We start from the raw sequence: 22,273 nt of genomic DNA, 5'->3' as shown, positions 1-22,273 counted from the left end.
AAATGCATCTAACAATTGACCAATGCACATTTTTATAAAAGATGCCTCTGATGTGTGTTTTAAGTCTTTAATGAAAATAAAGGTAAGTTTATTAATGAGCACATAGCAATGGAGTAGAAAGTATAACATGTTAAATTGATCATATGCTTTTAAAATTCTAATTAATTAGAATATAGATATATTAATAAGAAATTCACCATGCTTGGTGTGATATAATATCATGGGTTAGAAAAATGTTTTCTAGATATCTTTACTTGCCAGTTTACAGCAAGTAGTCAACACATTTTTTTTTATTGTTGAGATCCTTGAAGTAAATCTTTTTTAGATTTGTAGGCTATGTGATCTCTCTTGAAGCTGCAGTATTTAATTCTGCTGCTGTATTGAAAATGTAAGCATAGACAATAAGTAAATAAGTGGGCATGGCTGAGTTTTCATGAAATTTTATTTACCAAAACCAGGGACAAGCTGAATTGGACTGTAGTTTCCCAACCCCTGCCTTAGAATATTAACCTTATCATTAAGTTTTTTGGGGGGTAACTTTAATGTCTGAAAATAAAATAAAATGAAATGTTTTAGAATGATTATTGTTTTCAAAATATACTACAGTGCAGACTAAGTATTTCCTTCTGCAAATTCAATATACCTGAAAGGTTAAATATTTATGATATTTACATACAGTCAATACATTATGAGTTTACAGCTACTGTATTTTTATCCTTATTATTTTCATTATTTGCTCTAAAACCATTAGACAAACAGAACACTTTTAAATCTTTCAAGCATAATTTCATATCTTTAGAGTTTTAAACCTCACATGAACCTTAGCTTCCTCATGGAACAGATAACACATTTACCTTTTCATAATGCCATGGAAACATTGCTTCAACAAAGTTACAGAACTGAAACAAAGCTGTAATTCAGAGGAGACTTGATGCCAGAGAGATTCCCTGATGAGTTTTTTCCTCACCAATCAAGCACAAAGCTGACCACCAACAGAAAACCAAAGGAGACAATTAAGATAGGCGGTGTTATAAGTGAACAAATTGCATCCTTTTATTTCTAACTTGCTGGGCTAAGGAAAATACTCAAGTGAGATCCGCATGCACACACTCAGAGAGATCTGTGTATTCCCCAGCCTTTATACAGACTAAGCAAATTGAGTGCTTTCAAAGTTACTTTTATAAATGTAACTGAATACGAAATCCACCAGATTACAATGCTGAGTATCAGACACGTCATAGGGTTAAAAAAGTTTTAACTAATTATTATTATTTTTAAAATACAGATGGGGGTCTTGCTATGTTGCCCAGGCTGGTCTCAAACTCCTGGCCTCAAGCAAGCTTCCCTGCTTGGCCTCCTAAAGTGCCGGGATTACAGGTGTGAGCCACTGTGTGCAGCTGATGGTAGAGGTTTGTAAAGATCTGTTCCCTGAGTACCGCCCCAGACATTTCCCATCCATTTTAGGTCTGCAGTGAGCCGAGGGATGATGGGGTTGAATTATAACTGGTTGAGAAGCTCTGCTACAAACATCTTGACAAGAAAAAGGCTCCTTGGTGGTTTTAAATTAAGACACTGCCTCTTCTATGTGTGAGTTCCATTACCTAGTGCTTTGTTTTTATTTCCTAATTGGAATCATAGTTTCTGTGTATATACCACAGATATTAGGAAGACAAGCACCATTCAGATGTGTCATAAATGGCAGTGTTTAGGGGTCGCTCTCTGAGTGATTACATTCTTACAAAACACTTTAAAGAAACAAAATTATCTAAAACATCCTGCAAGATGCATATGGTGAGGTAAGTGGGCCCATCTACATGCTGTTAGTCTTTACGTTTCTTTTGTTAGCTAACAAAACTTAAGGTTTTGTTAATGAGTCATGCTATGCCCCAAATGGTGTGAAATTCATTTCCAAAATAACTGATTCTCAGGGCTTAATTTTATTATGAATTTGTTGCTGGTTTAAGCAGAAAGCAACAAAGAACAAAGTGCATATCCACAACAAATACCCAGAGTATGTTTCTGTGTGCTGTGGTGTTCAGAATCAGTGTTCATGAATGCCCTGGGATGACATGTCATTGTTAGATCAAGAAAATGGGATGATGGGGTGGGAAACTTGACAATAGTTCAGCTGTTCCTCTATAAAAGGCTGCATTATGCATACACCTCAATTTGGTTTTAAAACAATGTTTATGGTTTCTCATCAATGGTTTATCGGATGTTTTATTGGGGCACCCAAATACAGATATGAAGCAGTTAGTAAAGAACTATTCCTAAAAGCTATTAAGGGGCTGTAAACTGAGCAACTTTACTGCCCCCAGCTCAAACAGTTCACATAAACCATGTCAGTTTGGTTTGTCCATCAGCATCCACCACAGTTTGACGACCACAATCAAGAACAATTCTTCCATTAGCTGCTGTAGGAAGGCTACCTGGACCTGTGAGCTTTCTCAGGACCTCAACTACAAAACCAATGTGCAATCACATTCAGAGAAGAATGCATCTAAGCAGAATGAAATGTTCAATTACACGTCTATGAAGTAAATTATGCCATGTTTAGAAATAAGCAAATTTAGTAGTCATGAAAATATCACTGCATTTAAAAGAATGCAATGGATCCTATTTTTTCTTAGTTCTTAACCATTCCTAAATAAGCATGTTTGCCCTTCAAAACCACATAGGCCAGTTTAAATTAAAGGATGTGTTTACAGGCAGACAAATGATGTTCTTTAAATATTGATTATAATATTATGTTATAATAATATAGAAAGCATGTATAATTGATATTACATACTATATACTACTTATATATATAATTGTGTTCAAAATATTTAGAGTACATGGGTTTGTTTTATACAGATAAGCATTGAGAATACATATATGCCTTCTCATATATAAATACATATATATAAAATATCTATCTCCTTAAATAGACAATTCTCAATGATTTATCCATATAATACAAACATATATTCTCAATGATTATCTAAAACAAACCCATGTACTCTAAATATTTTGAAAGCAAATAAAGTATTTATATAAATATTCTGGATTATATTATAGAATATTTAAATAAATATTCTATGTATTTTTCAATAACTATCTAAACAAAATAAATAATATTACAAATATGCATATTGATATCTATCTATCTATACATCTATATCTATCTATCTATACCACAACCATATAGATTTGAGGATGAAATTATATTGTGATAGCATAACATTCCAAAATTAGATTCTGCATTTTTTATCTGAAAGTCGATTTCAAGCTTGCCCCTGGGTAGAACTATTTGTTCCTTCTACTGAAGAGAATTCTCATTAAAATAAAATTGCTTTAAATTCCGCAGAAGAGCTTATCTTAATCATTGATATCTGCCACCATGAAGAACGGAAGATATCAAATGAACCTACAAATTTAAAATACACAGCTTAACATGTTTCTGTAGAGCAAAGCTATAGCTTTTCACATTCTATCTCACATCCTACCACCCCAGAGCTTGTTAACACTTCTTATTCCAAGGTGATTTTGCCAATTATGTCGAGGCAGAACATCCAAAATGGAGCCCAGAAATTTGTTTTTACTGAGTTCCCCAAGAGACTTTCATGGATCTATCCCAAGAACAATCTTTCAGAAATAGCAGCTTAGAATATTAATTAGTAAAGTAACAAAAAGGGACAGAGAAGCCTTGAAATGGCTGCGGGGGGAAATATGGAAAAATAAGAAGGCAAGCTACCATGAGAAGGTATTATCATGGAGGTCAAGAAACAAGCCAATGTCAAGAAGGTGCTTGGGGGTAACTTTAATGTCTGAAAATAAAATAAAATTTCTTGCAGTGATTTATATATATATAATATCCTAGAATTGTATAATACATATAAAAACTCAGCTATATAATATAAAATAGAGATAATAGAATTAACATAGAGTATGCAGAATATAAAATATGAATTATTAGTCACATAAAATATGTACAACCCATTAATTAGAAGAGAAATTATCTAAAAGTATACTAAGATCATTTTTTTACCTATCAGTTTTGCAATCCTCTTAAATTTTGGCTTAAGTCTCTGTTATAAGCTCTGAAGTGTGTTGGATTATAATGAGCTACAAAATTAGCTACAATTCAATTATTACCAATGTCAATTAGTAAATATCTAAGAATATTACAAGTGCACCTATACTTGACCCAGAAATCTTATTGCTATGAAATTTTCCTACTGATACATACACACTTTTATGAAAAATAAGCACAAGGTTATTTACAGCTGCATTTTTTAAACGGAGAATTGGATACACAGATGAATCATTTTCCGTATGTATGAAGGATATTACATAGCTGTAAAAAATAAGGTATTTAGGAATTACTATATAGCATTATGACAAGATGGTCAGAATACACTGCTAAGTAAAACAACAAAAGATTAATAAGCAGAGAACAGAATAAAGCTATATGACATCTCTTGTGTAAAGAAATGTAGAAGATGAACACTGGTGTTTGTAGTTGCTTGCAATTGCACAGATAATTTTTTGGATGGATTCATAAGACATTAATATATGTCTGAGTCAGGGTTTAAGGGGAACAGATGGCACTCGCATGTAGGGGCAATTGAGGATTGCTAGATAAAGGGACATTTTGCAGGTATGTGAGGAAGGTTACAGGAAATGAAGAGGGGTGAACAGGACTAGTGATAGCAGGAAGACCTGGTACCACGATGGGGCCAGTAAAGGGAGCAGTTATCAAATTCTGCACATAGGCTGTGGCTGTCAAAAACACCTGAGAAGAGGAACTTTAGCATTACATAAAGGCCCAGAAAACAGCTGCAGGGCATGGATGACTCAATTGCATGCTCTGCCCAATCTTCTGATATCCGTTGGCCAAACTTAAGCAGAAATCAGAGGGTTGAGGAAGCTTCTTGAAGTTGGGCCAGGCTCCAGATAGAGAAGAATGAAGAGTCAATGTCCAGGAACCAGGCTGGGCGGGATGGTTCACGCCTGTAATCCCAGCACTTTGGGAGGCGGAGGCAGGAGGATCACTTGAGGTCAGGAATTCGAGACCAGCCTGGCCAACATGGAGAAACTCTGTCTCTACTAAAAATACAAAAATTTGCTGGGCGTGGTGGTGTGTGCCTGTAGTCCCAACTGCTTGGAAGGCTGAGGCAGGAGAATCTCTTGAACCCAGAAGGTGGATTTTGCAGTGAGCAGAGATCACACCGCTGCACTCCAGCCTGGGTGACAGAGCAAGACTCTCTCTCAAAAAAAAAGTTAATCTCCAGAAACCAGCAGACAGTGCAGCCTGGTGCTGGTTCAGGGCACAGGATACAGGATATGGTTTCAGAAGTAGGAGAGAGATTTTTTTCACTGCAAAACACTTCAATATCTCTTCATTTTTTGAAGCATTGGCTGTATCTCTAACTCAGAAATAATTTGTGATGCCTCAAAGAATTCTTGTTTGACAGATTATGTTTTCACTGTTCTTTTATCCAATGTTTGCAACAAGGTTTTTTGAAACTTAAGAAGATTCTCGTGGAAAACACTTTCCCCTGAAGCCATACGAACATGTTGGCAGGTTGGACATTTCTGAAGAGGACTTGTCATTCTCCTAACCTGTGTTGTCCGAGCCAATGCTCTCTTCAAACGGATTTGTTATCTTGAAAATGTGTAAAATGTCCCTCAGGAAACGACCTTGAAAATCACTTAAAAAAATACATTCTTCTTTTCACCAATTCTTATTCAATATGCAATGTGAAAGTTTTACTCTGTTCTACTAGTAGCCAAGGTGTGGTAAACAATGTATTTATGCTGTCCGATGCGGTGGCTCACACCTGTAATCCCAACACCTTGGGAAGCCGAGGCTGAAGGATTGCTTGAGTCCAGGAGTTTGAGACCAGCCTGGACAACATGGCAAAAGCCTATCTCTACAAAAAATACAAAAATTAGCCAAGTGTGGTGGTGCATAATTGTAGTCCCAGCTACTCGGGAGGCTGAGGTGGAAGGATTGCTTGTGCTGAGGAGGCAGAGGCTGCAGTGAGCCAAGGCTGCACCACTGCACTCCAGCCTGGGTGACAGAGTGAAACCTTGTCTTAAAAAAAAAAAAAAAAAAAAGGTATGTATTATGCACAACTGTTACAATAACTGCTATAGTAATAATGATTTTTAAAAATTAAACTCATAGCAGTTCATAACAGCCCACAAAATGGTTAATTCCCTGGACCATGAATAAATGTCATCACTCATCTTAAATAATGCTTGGATTTGAGTAGAACACTATCTTGCTAGGTTGACCCTAATGTTGAAACATCAGTAGTAAAGAAGCACTAGAGAATATTTTCTTCCAGGTAAAAATACTACACATGAATGCTTTTTTAGAAACACTTTTGAAATGGGTATGCTGTGATAAATTAAGCGTTCCAAAACCAATCATTTAATAACAAGTGGTTTAGTGTAGACAGTCAATATCCAAAGTGCTCCTGCCCCCGACATATTTCACTCCATCCCATAGAATATTTGATCAATTCAGAACCTGCAATAAATATTAAAGCTTTAGATTCTATTCACTAAGCCAGAGTAGTATATAACATAATTTTGCATGATTTCATTCAACAGTGGTTTACTGGGAATGACCACATATTGAGGAAGCAAAGATGAATGAGAAAAATGTCCATTTTCTCCTGCTAATACATAAGTGCAATAGACATAAAAATGTGTGACAGCATGATCCAGAATACTTCCTTTCCTCCATGCTCTGAGTAGATGTTACTATAAATACCTAATTTTACAAAATGGACCCATTCGTGATATAGAGCTGAAAGTCAATCTCTTTCTAAAGTGCTTTATTTCCCTTTGTAGCAATCATTCAAATTATTCAATTTTGAGACGGCTGGGTCTAAATGTTACCACCTAATATACAATCACATCGACAAATTGCTTTTCATTCTTTTATGGGCAATGCTCTGAAAATTATAAATATTGATTCCCACCTGAGGTATTTACACAGAATCATTGAAAGGGAAAAATAAAACGATTCTTGACAAAGATTATGCTATGTTTCCTCAGTCAGGTTTATTTGAGTGCAATGGGTCATGTCTTTGCAACCATGACTCACCGCTTGCTGTATTCTTAAAAATCAATCAAATACATGTAATTTCATCAGGTATGGGTTTGTAAACAGTTATAAAAGACAAAAGAGGGAAGCATATAAATCAATGCATTAAAAGCAGTCTTCACACAGCATATTTCATGACAACTCAGCCTATGAGATCATCTACTTTTTCCAGGACAAGTGAAAATTTCTATAAAATTTTCAACAACCAAAGACTGAGAAAAGCTCAATGGCTTAATTCCAGAAGTTTGTATGTTTTTCCAAGTAATCACAGTGCTTTGTCTCTTCTATAGCCATATTTCCCATGTATTCTTTCATAGAAAATGCTCTAGTATTTGGTGTAGAGCATTTTTTTTCTACATCAATATCATAAGGACATTATCCAAAGTTTCATTCTGAATTTTTGAAGCATTTGCTTTTTACATCAAGGTTTTAAGTTCACCTGGAGTTTAATTAATTTGTGCATCATGGAGATTTCTATTTGTCTTTCTCTCCTGTATTGACAACTGCGACAATAGTGCTATTTGATATCGCAATATCTATTCTTTTCCATCCATATATGTTTGCATATAAACAGGTCTTTGATTTGTTCAGGATGATCGACACTTACAATATGATATGCACTCCTCTGCAAACTCTCTTAACATCTAGCTATAGCTTTGAGATGTATTTCCACAAAACGCAATGAGGGCTCAAGTCAGCTGGAATAAAATTACTTCACTCCTGCAAGAAGGATCTTTCAGATGTGCGACCTGCTGCCCTCTTTCACCCTAGCTGTAGTGAGAATATTATTTATACAGAGCTTCTTGGAACTATAACCCTGCAATCCTGGATTTCACAAAAATGAAGAAGAAAACTGCAAAATTTTTGTTACAGAATGACTTTCTTGAGCACTTCATTTTCCATGCCTTAACGCTTATTATTATATAACAAAAATAAAGTGCCATTTGATTAAGCAATGTATATGGATAGCCGTCAAACTATAGTAGCCAAGAGCAATTGTTACAAAACTTGTCATTTTATCATTATTTTATATGTGACGCGTTCTTGTGACAGCTGCTTATAATGCAAATTTTGTAATATGAAAATTGCCGTGTTCCATCTATCTGTATCTAAGCTCTGTAGTTTAGAGAGATTTATTTTATTCACCCTGCCTAGATTCCACAGTGACCACTGTATAAGTCTTGGTATCCAAGGAGAAAAGCCATAACAATTATTCTGCATTGTACTTCAAAATACTCTTGGACATTCTTGGCTTGGTATATTTTCATATACATTTTGTGGAGAAGTTTGTCAGTTCAATAAAATATAGTTAAAATATGTTAGAATTTTAAAATCAATTGAGTGGAAATGTTTCATCTTCAGAATTCATTTGGGGGGAAATTGACATGTTTACATTTTTGATCCTAACCTGTATCAAATACTGACATACCTCAGTTTATTTTGATTTTCTTTTATGTTGCTCTTTAAACTTTTGTTCTTTTGCATATAAAGTTCTTATTCATTTTTAATCTCATTTTTCACGAATAACTTACAGATTTAGTGCAATTGCAGTTGTGATATCCAAATAAAGAATAGTTACATTTGTATTTGATAGCTGCTGGTGTAAATTAACACCACTAATATGTGTGCCCTGATCTTTCACTGAGCATACTTTATAAAAATTATCATGTTATTTTATTCATGAATATATCTATGGAAAAGTTACATCATTTGCACCATCTGCCAATAGTAACTGTTTCTTTCCTTTTCTATTCTGTGCTGATAGAACTTCCAATCTAGTATTAAATAAAATAGTCAGAGTGGAGACGTTGGTCTTGTTAAGGATTTAAAGGGAATGTTTCTAATATTTCACCATTAATGCCAATGTTTTCTGTAATATCGTGTTGCATCTGTTTTTATCAAGAGAGTTCCTTTATCTTTCAAATTTTATAGGCTCATTGTGTAGCATGATGTCACAATGTATCAACTAATTTCCTATATCTCCGGAAAAAAAGTCAGGCCTCTCTATTTTAATCTATTAAAAGGATACATTAATTCTGCTGATTTTTGCAATGTTGCATCATGTTTGCAAGTTTGTTTCATTGGGGTTATTGCCATTATTACCCGACTTAATTTGCTCAACTTTGCAGTATGTTTGTTTCCGTGCCAATAAGGAGAATCAGTCTGCGTATTTTCCTTCACTGGCACTGGTGTTTTGGAATTTGATAGGATGTTGGCTTTAGGGATGCAAGGCTCCCACATGTCCCTGGACTTGGCCATGGTGAGATTAGCAGATGTGATACAACAGAGATGTGAAATGGCTCTGCTCATTTGGGGCAAATTTGTTGGTCTACCTTTGGCTAAGCCATTTGAAAATCCTGGGCAAGACTGATTGAAAATAAAAGATAAGAGAAACAAAGGAGTTGCCCCAAGCCTCCCAGCCAAGACTATGGTTGCTGAGTGATTGAAAGCTGATTCCCAGATGGGTGACAGAGCCCAGGCAGCGTGGAGGGCCACCTACAATAAGAACAAGTCGCACTACTGTGGTCCACCACTGGATGTTCTGGGACTTTAAAACCCCCAAAATCTAACTGAACCAGGAACTATCCTGTAGTAAATTATGTTTGCTACAAGACTGCTTGTTTTATAAACATTTTCAAATTGTCCCTATCCTAATGTTCTTTATATTTTTATGTTATATCAGTTTGAGGTAAGAGCCTTGTAACATATTCTCAGAAACACTTATTTGTGTTTTCTGTCTTTATTCTGGGAAACAAACAAAAAAAAAGAATGACTACAATGGCTCACACCTGTAATCTCCAGCACTTTGGGAGGCTGAGGCAGGAGGATCGTTTGAGGCCAGGAGTTGGGGATCAGTTGCAGGAAATACAGCAAGACCCTGTCACAATAAAACAAAAAAAATACATTTGTCCTTAAAAGTACTGAAGAATTTATAACGTATTGTTTTGCCTATTTTTATATAGTATTATTTAATATAATTTAATATTGTATACCAATTATTTTATATTTATTAAGAATCTTTATGTTGAGAAAAAGAAGAAGAAAACAAGGAATTTATCATAAAGGTATCAAAAAATGGATACTGTTTTAAGAAGACCGTATTTTAAATGAAGTATAAAATGAATAACAAGTTTAAAATTGTTTTTCAAAATGATCACTTTAACAAACTGAAAACCTATTTTGACAAAAATATTTCTGTTAAAAAATAGCATTAAAAAAAATGAGAACTAGAAAAAAAAAATCTCCCTACTCTTCTCTCAACTCTTGTTTATTACTAGAACATGATAAAGTTAGTAGTTAACATGCAATACACTCTTTTCCTTTACCAAGAATGAAAAAAGAGAAAAGAAAAATGAAAGGAAGAAATAATAAAGGAAAGAAAGAAGGAAAGATTTAAAAAAGAAGAATAGAAGTTGAACTACATATAATAACATTAAAAACAAATGTCAGGCCTGCTGATAAAGTGTTTATATTTGCCAGTGGGAAAATCCTTATTTTCACAATGTTTTCAGCAGGATGTATCAGCAGGATATTTTTACCTGAATTACTCAGGTAAATTAACTTCGAATCTATGGATTTGTGGGACAATGTTCCCTGGAAAATATCATTTAAGCCGTGTAATTCAGACAGAATAAAATAAAGATGTTTGTTGCAGCACCAAAACAGTCAACTTTTTTTTAAAACTTTTCTAGGCATTATATAGTTAAACTCTGGACAAAGTGGGTTCCAAGCAGCTAAATGGAGACCTAAGCAGAGATGTTGGTGTTCTCATACACATTGATACTTTCTGTGCATGTACTTGTATCCTAGGAATAATTACTAAAATTTTATGCTGAGGAAGATCTCCAATTTTAAGATGCATAGATAGATAGATAGATGATAGATAGATAGATGATAGATAGATGATAGATAGATAGATAGATAGATAGATAGATAGATAGATAGATAGATAGACAGACAGACAGGCAGATAAATAGATGGGATGGAAAGATCAGATGGATGGATGGGTAAGTAGGTAGATATACAGATAGATAGATGAGAGACTTCTACTGTAAGTTGTTTAACAAATGAGCTATGTAGAATTTTCCTAATATTTAAACATAAGTGGTTCGTAGATCTTTTTTATTTATTTCTAACTCCATTACTTCACCATCAGAGGAAATGACATTTGACCATTCTTTATGTTGTTGTTTGCTCATTTTTTGTTTTTGAGATTTCCTTCAGAATTGGAGTTAATAGATTTAGCAAATAAAAATACAAGATGCCTAAGTAAATTTGAATTTCAGTTAAACAGCCAATAGTTTCTTAGTATAAGTATGCCTAATACAATATTCTGGGCATAGGTTTACTATAATTTGTTTTTTAGTTTAAATTCAAATTAAACTGAGCATACTGTCTTTTAACTGGCAACCTTATTCAGAACAAATCATAAAGTTGATTTTGAGAAATGGTCTATGAATGCTTAAAAAAAGCAGGTCATATTCTGATAGCTGGATTCAGGTTTGTAAACAGTTCTACAAGACCATAGGAGCACATTGATGACAATAGTTAGCATAATTTCTATCTTATTGATTTTTACTAATTTTTGTCAACTTTACCCATTTCCTGAAGAGACGGAATAAAGTCTTTCATCACAATTGTTAAATTGCCAGGTTGCAATTCAATAGTTTTGTTTAATTTAATTTAATACATTAAGTTAGGACAGGCAAGTCCAGAATTGAAGTCTTTTTTTGTTGAATCATTTTGTTAAATGTTTTTTCCTTGTTTTGTCCATCAAATAAATAAACTCATTTTATTTTTTAATTATCCAGGTTCAGAGTGTTAAATTATAAAACATTTTGTAGAGAGAATAGAAATATGCTGTTTATTAGTTGCTGATATCAGACCTTGCAAGATATTATTCAAAATTTCCAACCAATCCGAGCCCTTTGATGTGCTGTAAACGCATTCCATACTTCTAGTTCATTCACCTCTTGCTCTTTCTTCAGGCTTTATGTCGCTACCTCTATTTCATTGTTCACATGTCAAAATTTCATGATCTTTCTATTCAGTTAAGTGTCATGTCCACAATCAATGTACTTTTAAAATACGTATGTAGCTTAAATAAGATGTTGAGCTATGCATATAAAATACAGGTGAGACATAATCCTAGATACGTGCCTGACACACACAGCATTGCTTTATACCTTCATCATGGACTTATAAGAATAAAATGTTCATAACACATTTATATTTCTTTTTAACATTTCAATAAATTTCATTCTTGATCAAAATATACATCATCTCCCTTTTTTGTTCCACCTATTTTATGACTCTTGAAATTGTCAGAATGGTAAGCATGTATTAAATGTTATATAAATCCTCCATTAAGAACCTGAAATTTCTGTAGATATTGTCTCACTTCACTTTATAATTTGTATGTGCCCTGTTTGACATTTTCATAACAAGTGTCCTACTCATACACATAATCAAGATTGAGGGAAGCTCTCATATCCCACACCATGCCTCCTTTATTTTTGTCTTTAAACTCATAAATCCTGACCACCTTGATACCCATTTTAGATACATAAAGCTTCACAAAAGTGCTGTATTAACTAGGATTTTTTTTAAAAAGGCAAGGTATTTCAAACTGAGGATTTTAATACAGAGGCTTTGTTTAAAAAGTCAATGTTAGGTTGGGCACAGTGGATAAAGCCTGTAATCCCAGCATTTTGGAAGGCTGAGGCAGGAGGATCACTTGAGCCCAGGAGTTCGACAACAGCCTGGGCAACATAGCTAGACCTTGTCTCAACAAAAAACAAAAAATTGATTGGGCATGGTGATTTGTGCCTGTGGTCTCAGCTACTCAGGAGGCTGAGGTGGGAGGATCACTTGAACGTGGGAGGTCAAGTCTGCCATGAGCCATGATCACACCACTGCACTCCAGTCTGGGCAACAGAGTGAGACTCTGTCTCAAAAAATTAAAATTAAAATAAATGTTAGAAAAGCCAGGGAAGGCCAGGCATGGTGGCTCACACCTGTAATCTCAGCACTTTGGGAGGCCCAGGTGGGTGGTTCACAAGGTCAGGAGTTTGAGAGCAGCCTGGGTAACATGGTGAAACCCCATCTCTACTAAAAATATAAGAATTAGCCAGGCATGGTGGCACATGCCTGTAGTCCCAGCTACTCAGGAGGCTGAGGAAGGAGAATCGCTTGAACCTGGGGGATGGAGGTTGCAGTGAGCCGAGTTCATGCTACTGCACTCCAGCCTGGGCAATAGAGCAAGACGCCGTCTCAAAAAACAAGAAACAAAACAAACAAACAAAAGCCAGGGAAAACAGAAAAGGGAAGCGTTGTGAGGAAGGTGATGATATCTTCCAAATAAAGAAGCTTCTATCAACTCTGGGCTGAATTCCCAAGCTCTAGCCTTGCTTCTGCGATGACGAAAATGTCTGATCAGTGGCTTCTGGAACTGCTAGTGAGGTTTTGCAATGACCAGGCAAGCACTTCACTGGGCTGCTACAGAGTCCACAATTGCCTGCCCAAATTCGCACTCCAGCTACTACAAAAGACTGCCAACCACTGGCATGACTGCACTCCCATACAATAATCTCTCTTCCTCCTGTTTTCGGATTCTACTGCCATTGAGACAGAATCTGTCAGGAAGACAGCTGGCAAAGACATCTGGGAAATGTAGTCTGCTGACTTCTAGCCCCAGTGTTACAGAAGGGAGTTTAGAAAAGTTGGCCTGAGCAGGGACAAAACCAGATAACTGAATACCCAGAACGGACTACTAGATATATATCTCATGTACACATTAGAAGAGGAAAGCACATGTAATGACAATTCATGCTAATTATGTCATTGGAGGATCCTTTGTCATTACACAAAAATAAACAATCACCATTTCCTGATCCAATTTGGTTCAAGGAAGTCTTCATTTTCTTATACTTGGTTGTACAAGTAGACTCCTAGAACATCACAGTAAATTTTCACTTTCTTCCTGTAACCTTTATCACTCTTCCAGAGATGATATAGTAGCAATACATTTGCACTGAAAACTTGGCAATTTCCAAGAAACGCATTTGTCCAAAAATCGGCATAGTTATTTGCAAAACTAACACAAAAGATACTATTTTGTTTTTATCAGTTATACTTTGTGTGTGTTCTATTGTTTTTCAGGTTTTTGCATGAAGAGTGGCAGGAGGGTGAGAGGCATAGCCAGGCAAGCTAAGTTTCCACTTTGTTCTCTGGATATTAAAATAACATAATTACCATAGAATATAACCTTACAGCTCTTTTCCTTAACTGCAGTTATCTTTTACTTGTATTTTTTCATATGACTTTAATGAGCAGAAACTTTGAATTTAAGAGACAATTCTGAAAAAATCAATACACTTGGCCATCACTCAAAAATTTTAGTGACATAACCTGAATCTAATTATATCTTCATATGAATAAGTTTGCAATTTGTTTTCTAATTAAAAAAATAATAGAACAGAAGAATAAATTTATATTCCTAATTGGAAAGGTCACTGCATGTTTTAGCACAGATGGAATTACAATTATTTTTGAAATTACTGTAACAATGAATTTATCTTCAACAGTCTAATTACTTTTTAAAAAATCAAAATAACTAATGGGAGTTTCTGTCATGTGGTTTACATTTCCCTTGATAATGACAATTTAGACTTGTTCCTGACGATTTTGGAGAGCTGAGGGAGCAGCATTTCTGGTATGCCTTTTTCCTACATTTATATACATTTTCATTTAGTTTTCAACTTATCCAATTGTCTTTTCATTTATGCTTTTATTATGCACTGTAGTACGTACCTATTAGGATGAAGATGTTAAACTGTGCATACTACAAGAAAATTTTTAAAAACTGTACATAGGTAACATTTCCCTTCAATGGATGGATGCAGCTGTTGAGAGTATTCTACTCATGGATCTTGACCATAACTTTACTGAGTTGAATCCTTACCAATGTTCCCAGGTGGCATGATTCCTACACAAGACAATGTTCTAGCAATAGTACTCTTATTTCTGAAACTGTATGCTCTCATTACTTTACATATCAGCTAAACTTTATTTGGACACCTGGCATTTTAGATTTGATCTTGCTGGATTCTCAAGATCATCCAACAAGATGATCTAATATTTTCATGTGTGTGTCCCAATAAACAGTCCTGAGCTTTGTTCTGGGGTTCATTAGGTACATTGAAAACAGTTTGGTTCTTTTTGAGTAATGCATATTAGGTGGTACCGGAGCAGCACTTAATCTAGGCAAAACCGTCCACTACTAAAGATGCCAGACCTTTCTGTGTACTTCACCCAATCCCATTGACTTGTGAACTGTTAAACTAGTCTAGCTGGCGAGGACTGCCACTACTGAGGGTCAACTTGATTGGATTGAAGGATGCAAAGTATTGTTCCTGGGTGTGTCTGTGAAGGTATTGTCAAAGGAGATGAACATTTGAGTGAGTGGCCTGGGAAAGGCAGACCCGCCCTCAATCTGGTGGGCACCATCTAATCAGGTGCCAGTGTGGATAGAATAAAAGCAGGCAGAAGAACGTGGAAGGACTAGGCTGGCTGAGTCTTTTGGCCTCCATTTTTCTTCTGTGCTGGATGCTTCCTGACCTCGAACATTGGACTCCAAGTTCTTCAGCTTTTGGACTCTTGGACCTACACCAGTGCTTTACCACAGTCATCGACCACAGAGTGAAGGCTGCACTGTTGGCTTCCATACTTTTGGGGTTTTGGGACTCAGACTGGCTTCCTTGCTCCTCAGCTTGCAGATGACCTATTGTGGGACTTCACCTTGTGATCGTGTGAGTCAATACTCCTTAATAAGCTCTCTTTCATATATACATCTATCTTATTAGTCCTATTCCTTTAGAAAACCCTGACTAATACACCATAGCAATTCTTTTTTCTTCCCTTGGCTAATTTACATGTGATGTACTAAGATACACCACATGACAGATAGTGGGCACTAAAATAAATAAAAGTATTTTACCCCAAAATATTTCTGATGTATTTTAAAATGGCCCTGCAAAGCTGTCTCTTGTGGAGAAAATTTACATTCTGTATAGAATCCCCTTCCCTTTCTAGGTGTCTTCCTGATCCAGGAGAGTTTAACTAAGTGGATGCCACCTTTTAAAGTCTGATAAGAAATATTTACCACCTTTTCTCTCTGAAGCCTGCTACCGGGAGGCTTCCTCTGCATAATAAGAACCTTGGTCTCCACAACCGCTTATATTAACCTAAACATTCCTTTCTATTGATTCCAGGTCTTTAGATAATAACTCTTTCAACCAATTGAGAATCAAAAAATTTTGAAATCTCCCTATGATGTGGCGACCTCCCATCACCAATTTGAGATGAAACCAATATACATCTTACATGTATGGATTGATGTCTGTCTATAACTTCTATCCCCTTAAAATGTATGGAATCAAGCTGTAACCCAACCAACCTGGGCACATGTGCTCAGGACCTCCTGAGGCTCTGTCCTGGGCATGTCCTTAACTTTTGCAAAATAAACTCCTAAATTGATTAAGACTTGTGTCAGGTACTTTTCAGTTTTACAATGTGAGGGTGATACTGCCTTGTGGGACTCACTAAGAGTACCTGGCTAAGGCAATATGTAAACTTAAAAAAACGTTAGCAGATCTGCAAATCACTATGCCCTTACGACAGATGACATGTTAGAAACTGCAAATTATGTTCAATTCAGCTTTTCATAAAGAAATACCATTAACTGATAGCGGGGAGCGGGGGCGGGTATCTTTCATAGCTATCAGGTGTAGGTGCCAAATCTCTCCTGGCAGTATCCAATTTTCAGGAAATGTATAGCTGTTCACTTGACATCCTCTGCGGTTCATTAAAGTCTCATGATGCCTGGTTGACCTCATTCTAATGCCTCTGCTATTCAGAATTTGTTAAGAAGAAAAATAACACAGATTTTTTTTTTTTTTTTGGAGACAGGGTCTCACTCTGCCGCACAGGCTGGAGTGCAGTGGTGCGATCATGGCTCAGTGTAGCCTCGACATCCTGGGATCAAGCAATCCTCCAGCCTCAGCCTCTCAGGTAGGCATGCACCACCACACCCAGTTGATTTTAATATTTTGTGTAGAGATGGGGTTTTGCCATGTTGCCCAGACTGGTCTCGAACTCCTGGGCTCAAGGTAATCTGCCTGCCTCAGCCTCCTAAAGTGCTGGGATTACAGGGACGAGCCACCACACCCTGCCAGATAGTATTTTAAAATAGAATGCCTTCAACATATTCATCAATGTCTGAATCACGGTATGTAGTGTTTTTATATCCTATCCCTTTGGATAAACTTTGATGTTCTTGAATAAATTCTGATGCCCTACTCACTTCTTGTACTTCCTATTTCAAACCACAGGCTTGTGCATTTAAAAGTGTTTAAATGTGTCTAAGTTTAAAAAATATGGATCAACAAAATACCAACTTTTGAAACAAATGGTTAAATGTTTAGATGAAATATAAAATGAGTAACTATACTATAGCTCATATGAAATTATCTTAGTGCTGTAGCATGAAGTTTGATTCTAAAAATATTCATTTTCCTGGAGCAAACAGAAACCCTAAGCAATAAAAGAGGGTTTATTTTGTGCCTAAGATTAAGAGTTATATTTGATTATTTCCCTGGTTTTGAACAGAAGCCAATTTTGAAGTAAGCAAAAGGAAAAAGGTAAGTAGGTTTGTAATACAACAGACATGTGTATGAACAAATAAAAACAAAACTGTTCCTAAATAGTTATTTTACGTCTGTAGAATATGTGTGAAAGAAGTTTGTATGAAAGATTAAAAAATTATTAAATGTAAATATGATATATTTACTAAGCTTAAATTATGAAACTAGAATATAACAATAAAAGACAGTCAAGTCTTCATTGCTTACAAATCAAGCAACATTTTCCTAAATATTCATTGGATCAAAGTGCTTACAATAAACTCCTCTAGTGTTAGAATGCAAAGATGCATAATTGGCACTGAATGCTAAAATACATGGTCAAATCTACACTAAAATGAGATTATACATATGCAAATGTCATGAGTGACATTTTATTAAAGACAATTTTTGAACATGAGGAATGATATAGTCACTTTAAAAATTATAAAATAAGGTTATGGGAAAGCAGTATTGGTTCAGGTAAGAATGAGAAAACATTGTATATAAAATAAGAAATAGTAGCAATTATGTATAAGTACAAATGCTGGTTCTTTGAAAAAAATCAGGGAAATCACATCATAATACAGACTGAGGAATAAGGAGAAAGTGGACAAAGTAGTAAGTTGTTAGAAATAAAAAGAAAAAAGAAGCACAAATAAAGAAGAGTTTTGACACAATATAGAAGGAGGATTATAACTACCAATTAACCTAAAAGATTTTCAATATTTTTTATTGATTTTCATTGCAAAGTGTTTCACAACTAAAGTATCAAAGCTAAATTATACATGATTCTTTTGCTCTGCAAAACAAATGCACAAAACCAGATAATTTTAATTCTATTTAAAGAGAGTTCCCTGATCCATTTAATTAAATCATTATAAATTACTACTAACCCCAATCAAGATAACAATAAAAGAACTACAGATCAATAACTAATATATATTTCTGAATACATTTTAATAAATCACAATCAACAACATACTGATAAAGCAATACAATACTTTCCAAATAGAGGGTATCACTGGAAATCGTGCGCTTCATTTAAATAAATGATTCTATCAACACAGTTGTAGAGAAAGTACAACACATGATTATAACGCTAGAAACTGGCTGGGCACAGTGGCTCATACCTGTAATTTGAACACTTTGGTGGGTCGAGGTAGATGAATCACTTAAGCCCAGGAGTTTGAGACCAGCCTGGGCAATGTAGGGAAATTCTGTCTCTGCCCAAAATACAAAAATTAGCTGGGCATGGTGACATGCACCTGTAGTACCAGGTAGTCCTGTAGTCCCAGTAGCTATCCCAGATACTCTGGAGAATGAGGCAAGAGGATCACTGGTGTCCATAAGGTCAAGGCTGCAGTGAGCCATGATCATGCCAATACACTCCAGCCTGGGTGACAGAACCACATTCTGCCTCAAAAAGCAACAACAACAACAACAGCAAAAACTAATAAAGCAACTGATAAAATTGAATATGAAATGTTAAAACTCTCTGTAAAGTTGAAAAACCTCCCAGGTTCAAGTGATTTTCCTGCCTCAGCCTCCTGCATAGCTGGAATTACAGGCAGGCACCACCACACCTGGCTAATTTTTGTATTTTTAGTAGAGACGGGGTTGTACCATGCTGGCCAGGCTGGTCTTGAACTCCTGTCCTACTTGATCTGCCCATCTTGGCCTCCCAAAGTGCTGGGATTACAGGCATGAGCCATCATGCCAGGTCAGTCAGGCCAGGTCTTTATGGGGTGGGAATGAATTATTCAACCAGATCCGGTTAGAGGTGGGGCCGGAGAAAAGCTAATTCATCTTTGCACCTATAGCATTCAGGCTTCTCACAAACTGGCCAATTTATCTGTGTCTACATATTATGTTCTACATATTACGTTCCTTAAAACATTATTTCTCTTTTAGGTACAAATAGAGTTACTGAAGCTCAATAATTTGGATTCATGACAATCGTAAAATGTCATGTGTATAGGCACAGAGTTTCTTTCACATTCAACCAGTGGCAAAACTAAGCACAATATGGGATGCATGTTGAACACAAAAGGCTTAACAAAGTATCCAAGCCATTTACTTCCTTAAAGGGACTCCCTTTGCAGGATTCCAAAATATCAGATGTAGTTGCAACCCAGTGTGGCATTCTTTAATATTTAAATTGGACTAATCAATATACACATTTAACTTTTCTGTACATGCACGTGAATGAAAGCCTATCTAGACTTTTATGGTATGTGATCGAAAGAGATAAATTTATTACACAGTAATAGATGTTACATTACTTTTGAAATCTTTGCTTACAAAAACAAGCAATAGGGAAAACACTCCTTATTCAATAAGTGGTGCTGGAATAACTGAGTGGCCATATACAGAAGATTGAAGCTGGACCCCTTCATTATACCATACACAAAAATCAACTCAAGATGGATTAAACACTTAAATGTAAAACCCAAAACTATAAAAATCCTGGAAGAAACAACAGACACCGGGATCTACCTGAAGGGGGCGGGTAGGAGGAGGGAGAGGAGCAGAAAAGATAACTATTGGGTACTGAGCTTAATACCTGGGTGATGTAATAATCTGTACAACAAACCCCATGACTTGTGTATATCTATGTAACAAACCTTCACATATACCCCCAAAATGAAAACAAACATTTTTTAAAGAGCTTTTGTATGTATCCCTGGATACTTCCATACAGAACATCTGCCATTGGTTGTGCATGTAACGAACAGGACACCCTTATTGTTATATGTTTTAGAATTTCAATACAATGGAAATAAAGAGAAACTCTCTAAATTGCAAAATGGGTGGATATTTATTTTTTGTTAATGAATTCACACGGTTATCAGAGGAAAGATTCTAAGAATGTTACTTAATTGTCTCATAGACCTGATGAGGACTCCAGAATTGCTTTTGGTTTCTGAAGCTTCAGATAAGAACTGAAGGCAGGACAGATGAATAAAGATGTACATTATTGGCTTAGAGTTTCCCTGAACAAGCCAGTTTGTGATTTTCTTCAGTAATGGAGTCAGATATTCAATCACCATCATCTTAAGGAAAAAACGGTTGGCGTTTTTGTGCTTCATTTTGGATGGTGAATTAAATCACCCTGTCATGAACTCCTGGGTCTTCATCTGTTATTACCAGTGTTGACAGGAAATGAGCATTTGAACCTCATGTCTTTTCTGGGTTAAGGGTCATTTTGTTTGAGAGAATTACTGAAAGAAAGAGAAGCAAGACATCCACACAGAGAATGCTTAAATCCATCAGTGTCTTCTCTAAGTCTCTTGAGTCATTGTGAGGGTTTCTAGATCTGCTCAAGATGTCTCATGAAAAGATCCTTTATGCGGGCCATGAGAAAAGAGATGAGATATGCACGTGTAAAAATGCGAATGTTTCTAGTCTGTGAATGATATAGCCTCTTACTTCCAGGTAAGACAAAGGCCCCTCAACTTTTGCCAGCCATTCATCAGAATCACCTGGAAAACTCATGGGAAAACACATTTCTGGATCCCATGACTAGCTTTTCCATGAAACACAAGGACTTATGAAAATGTTCCCATGCTTTCTAAAATCAGAGGAAGAAATTTTTAATTTAAAATAAAATTAAAAAAAAACTAAGAATAAAATTGAACTTTTAAGCCAAAGAAATGTTTGAATATAGGAAAGTAACTTATCTTTTTACCAACTCAGTCATAAAATATAGTATACATTTTCTTTTTTCAGTGGAGGAAGAAGCCCATGAAGGCTTTAATATTCTTCCCACAGACAGGAAAACAAATAAGCCAACAACAAAACAACAAAAAATCTCACTCACCACAGTGCTGGTTTTCATGAGTCAACATAGTAATCTCCATGCTATCGTGTCATGAAGCCCAAATTCTGCTCACCTCTGCTCATGCATTGCCAACTTGAAAAACGTTGCTATCTGTATCTCTAACTTTTCCAGATGTGACAGCCACAAGCAGCGTTAGCAGGCCTAAGTGTCAGACCAAAGAAAATGTACTCACAGAAATCCAAAATGCTGTTTCAGTACATTCCAGTCAAGAAATAATCAACTTTGTATGAATAAATCTTATTTAGTGTAGTATCAGTGAGGCAACAGCATACATTACCAAGCCTCCAGGACATTAATTAGCACGTAAAAAGCTGATAAATCGTATGAGTTGATTTTGAAGCAAGCCAAGGTTGATTTGTGAAAGAAGCAGTTAAATTTCAAAACAATCTTGAAATCTGAAATCCTGAAGTTTTATTGAATTTTCATATATCGTATATAAAGGCATACCTTTCTCTAGTAAACTATTATTTTTAAACATTAACACCCACATTCAGCACTTTGCAACCTGAATTAACAGAATAATATCACAGACACATCAGAATGAAACAATAAAAAAAGACTACAATTGTTGCTAAATAAATTACTAGTGAGGTTCAAAGATGAATCTGTGTGTTTAGTATTCATTTTAGAATGTGAAGTATTTTT

Source organism: Chlorocebus sabaeus, chromosome X, assembly GCF_047675955.1.
Source record: "Chlorocebus sabaeus isolate Y175 chromosome X, mChlSab1.0.hap1, whole genome shotgun sequence".
Lineage (NCBI taxonomy): Eukaryota > Metazoa > Chordata > Mammalia > Primates > Cercopithecidae > Chlorocebus > Chlorocebus sabaeus.
Note: the sequence above shows the minus strand (reverse complement) of the source record.